This window comes from Micromesistius poutassou, assembly GCF_964030765.1.
Source record: "Micromesistius poutassou genome assembly, contig: SCAFFOLD_3293, whole genome shotgun sequence".
Classification (NCBI taxonomy): domain Eukaryota; kingdom Metazoa; phylum Chordata; class Actinopteri; order Gadiformes; family Gadidae; genus Micromesistius; species Micromesistius poutassou.
In genome coordinates, this window is record NW_028178122.1 from 32,501 (window position 1) to 37,193 (window position 4,693).

At 56.6% G+C, this 4,693-nt stretch overlaps 2 non-coding genes across 2 annotated transcripts in view; both read right to left on the bottom strand.

Annotated features, from left to right (window-relative positions):
- The window catches only part of LOC311374758 (5.8S ribosomal RNA), a 154-nt gene extending 137 nt beyond the window's left edge, over nt 1-17 (bottom strand). The window contains exon 1 of the ribosomal RNA XR_014643118.1: nt 1-17. This exon is cut by the window's left edge and continues 137 nt beyond it. This is a non-coding gene — a ribosomal RNA (5.8S ribosomal RNA).
- Nucleotides 18-572: 555 nt separating this feature from the next.
- LOC311374752 (18S ribosomal RNA) lies at nt 573-2,406 on the bottom strand. The gene has a single exon (XR_014643112.1). It is a non-coding gene; the product is annotated as an 18S ribosomal RNA (ribosomal RNA).
- Nucleotides 2,407-4,693: the final 2,287 nt, after the last annotated feature.

Genomic DNA, 4,693 nt, shown 5'->3' on the forward strand with positions numbered 1-4,693 from the left:
ATCCACCGCTAAGAGTTGTCATTTTGTTTTTGTTTTCACTTTAGACAAAGGTTCGGAGACAAAAGGATTGACAAAGGAGTACAAACCGCGGGTGCCGCGCCACACCACGAGGCCGAGCCCGTGACCCGACGCGGTCATTGAACCCCTCCCCCGCCTGCGTGACAGGCGGGAGAGTGTGTCAGGGTGCCCGCGAGCGCGCAGTGGATCGGCCAGGTCGAAGCCGAGCTGCGCTTGGTTATATGGTCCGGGCAAAGCGGGGAGCGCGGCCCGGTCTTCCAGCCGACGGTACACCCGGCGGGAGGGCCTCCCCGGACGCCTGCGCCACGCGCTCCGTCAGACCCAGGAGACGTCGCGGCACAGGGGCGGTCCGAGGGTGGGCGTAGTGTGTACTTTCTGGGTACGTCGCCAGTCAGGCTTTGCGCTCCTCCCAACGATTGCACGGGGAGGGGTGGGGGGTTGATGGGTTCCTCGGGGAGAGGCGGTGGTCTTCGGGGGGCCCGGATGGACCCACCGTCACCTTCTCTCGACCCTCGGGGTTTGTGTTTCTGTTGAGCGCCACGGGCTCAAAACGTTAATGATCCTTCCGCAGGTTCACCTACGGAAACCTTGTTACGACTTTTACTTCCTCTAGATAGTCAAGTTTGATCGTCTTCTCGGCACGCGCGCCAGAGCCGTGAAGACTCCGGCGGGGCCGATCCGAGGACCTCACTAAGCCATCCAATCGGTAGTAGCGACGGGCGGTGTGTACAAAGGGCAGGGACTTAATCAACACGAGCTTGTGACCCGTGCTTACTGGGAATTCCTCGTTCATGGGAAACAGTTGCAATCCCCAATCCCCATCACGAGCGGGGTTCAGCGGGTTACCCACGCCTGTCGGCGAAGGGCAGGCACACGCTGATCCGCTCAGTGTGGCGCGCGTGCAGCCCCGGACATCTAAGGGCATCACAGACCTGTTATTGCTCAATCTCGTGTGGCTGTACGCCACTTGTCCTCTAAGAAGTTCTGGACGCCGACCGCACGGGGCCGCGTAACTATTTAGCCTGCCAGAGTCTCGTTCGTTGTCGAATTAACCAGACAAATCGCTCCACCAACTACGAACGGCCATGCACCACCACCCACAGTATCGAGAAAGAGCTATCAATCTGTCAATCCTTTCCGTGTCCGGGCCGGGTGAGGTTTCCCGTGTTGAGTCAAATAAGCCGCAGGCTCCACTCCTGGTGGTGCCCTTCCGTCAATTCCTTTAAGTTTCAGCTTTGCAACCATACTCCCCCCGGACCCAAAGACTTTGGTTTCCCGGGTAGCTCCCCGGCGGGTCATGGGAATAACGCCGCCGGATCGCTAGTCGGCATCGTTTATGGTCGGAACTACGACGTATCTGATCGTCTTCGAACCTCCGACTTTCGTTCTTGATTAATGAAAACATTCTTGCAAATGCTTTCGCTTTCGTCCGTCTTGCGCCGGTCCAAGAATTTCACCTCTAGCGGCGCAATACGAATGCCCCGGCCGTCCCTCTTAATCATGGCCCCAGTCCATTGAGAAAACCACAAAATAGAACCGGAGTCCTATTCCATTATTCCTAGCTGCAGTATTCGTGCAACTGGGCCTGCTTTGAACACTCTAATTTTTTCAAAGTAAACGCTTCGAACCCCGCAAGACACTCAACCAAGAGCATCGAGGGGGCGCCGAGGGCAGGGGCCGGGACAGTCGGTAGCACGCCTTTCGGCGGACCGTCAGCCCGGCCCCGAGATCCAACTACGAGCTTTTTAACTGCAGCAACTTTAAGATACGCTATTGGAGCTGGAATTACCGCGGCTGCTGGCACCAGACTTGCCCTCCAATTGGTACTGGCCAAGATTTAAAGTACACTCATTCCAATTACAGGGCCTCGAAAGAGTCCTGTATTGTTATTTTTCGTCACTACCTCCACGTGTCGTGAAATGGGTAATTTGCGCGCCTGCTGCCTTCCTTGGATGTGGTAGCCATTTCTCAGGCTCCCTCTCCGGAATCGAACCCTGATTCCCCTGTTACCCGTTGTCACCATGGTAGGCACATAGAGTACCATCGAAAGTTGATAGGGCAGACATTCGAATGAGTCGTCGCCGCCGCGAGGGCGAGCGATCGGCCCAAGGTTATCTAGAGTCACCAAACAGGCCGGGGGCCACCACGCGGCAGCACCCCGCGCGGGTTTTAAGTCTGATAAATGCACGCATCCCGAAGGTCAGCGCTCGTTTGCATGTATTAGCTCTAGAATTGCCACAGTTATCCAAGTAGCGGGTAGTGAGCGATCAAAGGAACCATAACTGATTAATGAGCCATTCGCAGTTTCACTTTTCCAGCCGTGTGACTTATACATGCATGGCTTAAACTTTGAGACAAGCATATGCTACTGGCAGGATCAACCAGGATGGCCATAGACACCTTTTTGAGGGGCGTCGGACCGCACCTAACGACCGACAGGCCACGGCCCCGTAGCTGGACGGGGAACTGGGCAGCCTGCGGTGCGTCGTGCGAGGCGGGCCGCGCCGTACGTGGTCAGCACTCGCCGGGCGAGCTCACCGCTGTCACCACTCCGGCTTGGCACTCGACACTCAGGGTGGGCGCTGCACGTGGGGTTAGCCTGCACACAGCGCCCGGGGTACCGGGCTTGAGAAACAATCGTACAGGCGGACCGTGGCTGTCAGGAGTAGAGTTGGACCCCCGTGTGGGTCAACCTATCCAGAACCACGGCCCACCCTCGTAAGACAACTGGGACAGACGGGTCTACTCGGCTACTCGCTTCGGTCGCACGACCGCCCTGAGGCGGAGGCACTGCTTTCGGGCACACGGTGTGAGGCACCCTTCATGTGGAACTATAGCCACAATGGGCCCCTCACTGGGGTGTGCCGCTTATGCAATTCCGTCGAACGCTCCTCGTAAGGACGCGGGGCCTCCAGTCATCCTCTTGACTGTGCACCTACTGTCTCCGACCTATACTAGGATGGTGGTATGTCCTTCCAACACAGGGGTCAAACGTGTAGTAGGCGAAGCCCAGGGTTTTACAGGCTGCAGACTGCTATTTTTCTTGTTTCGGTACCCTGGTGTAAAAACTCGAAAATCCCAACCCATGGTAGACTAAACCAACCCATGGTATACTAAAACCAACCCATGGTATACTAAAAGCTGCCCCTGTAGACCACTGAGAAAAGACTCTGTCTGATTTTGGATTTTTCTCTTTTTCCTCAAAATCAGACAGAGTCCCATAGTTAGTGCACCATGGGTTGCGTTTTTGCAGAATTACAGAAAAGACTCTGTTCAATTACCAAAAGACGTCCCATGGTAGCACAAATTTAAATTGAATTCATCCAGGCTTGGGGTCACTCACTACACTATTCAGTCCGACATGGTGAGCCTTTTCGGACTCACACGCGACGTGTTCCCCCTCCTCTGGAGGGTCCACAGGACCTCCAGGCTTGGGGTCACTCACTGCTCCACTCAGTCCGACATGGTGAGCCTTTTCGGACTCACACACGACGTGTTCCCCCTCCTCTGGAGGGTCCACAGGACCTCCAGGCTTGGGTCACTCACTACACTATTCAGTCCGACATGGTGAGCCTTTTCGGACTCACACGCGACGTGTTCCCCCTCCTCTGGAGGGTCCACAGGACCTCCAGGCTTGGGGTCACTCACTGCTCCACTCAGTCCGACATGGTGAGCCTTTTCGGACTCACACACGACGTGTTCCCCCTCCTCTGGAGGGTCCACAGGACCTCCAGGCTTGGGGTCACTCACTACACTATTCAGTCCGACATGGTGAGCCTTTCGGACTCTCACGCGACGTGTTCCCCCTCCTCTGGAGGGTCCACAGGACCTCCAGGCTTTGGGGTCACTCCACTACACTATTCAGTCCGACATGGTGAGCCTTTTCGGACTCACACACGACGTGTTCCCCCTCCTCTGAGGGTCCACAGGACCTCCAGGCTTGGGGTCACTCACTACACTATTCAGTCCGACATGGTGAGCCTTTTCGGACTCTCACGCGACGTGTTCCCCCTCCTCTGAGGGGTCCACAGGACCTCCAGGCTTGGGGTCACTCACTACACTATTCAGTCCGACATGGTGAGCCGTTTCGGACTCACACGCGACGTGTTCCCCTCCTCTGGAGGGTCCTAAAGACCTCCAGGCTTGGGGTCACTCACTACACTATTCAGTCCGACATGGTGAGCCGTGTCGGACTCACACGCGACGTGTTCCCCCTCCTCTGGAGGGTCCTAAAGACCTCCAGGCTTGGGGTCACTCACTACACTATTCAGTCCGACCATGGTGAGCCGTTTCGGACTCACACGCGACGTGTTCCCCCTCCTGTGGAGGGTCCTAAACACCTCCAGGCTTGGGGTCACTCACTACACTATTCAGTCCGACATGGTGAGCCGTGTCGACTCACACGCGACGTGTTCCCCCTCCTCTGGAGGGTCCTAAAGACCTCCAGGCTTGGGGTCACTCACTACACTATTCAGTCTCGACATGCGAGCCGTTCGGACTCACACGCGACGTGTTCCCCCTCCTCTGGTGGGCATAAAGAACTCCAGGCTTGGGGTCACTCACTACACTATTCAGTCCGACATGGTGAGCCGTGTCGGACTCACAAGCGACGTGTTCCCCTCCTCTGGAGGGTCCTAAAGACCTCAGGCTTGGGTCACTCACTACACTATTCAGT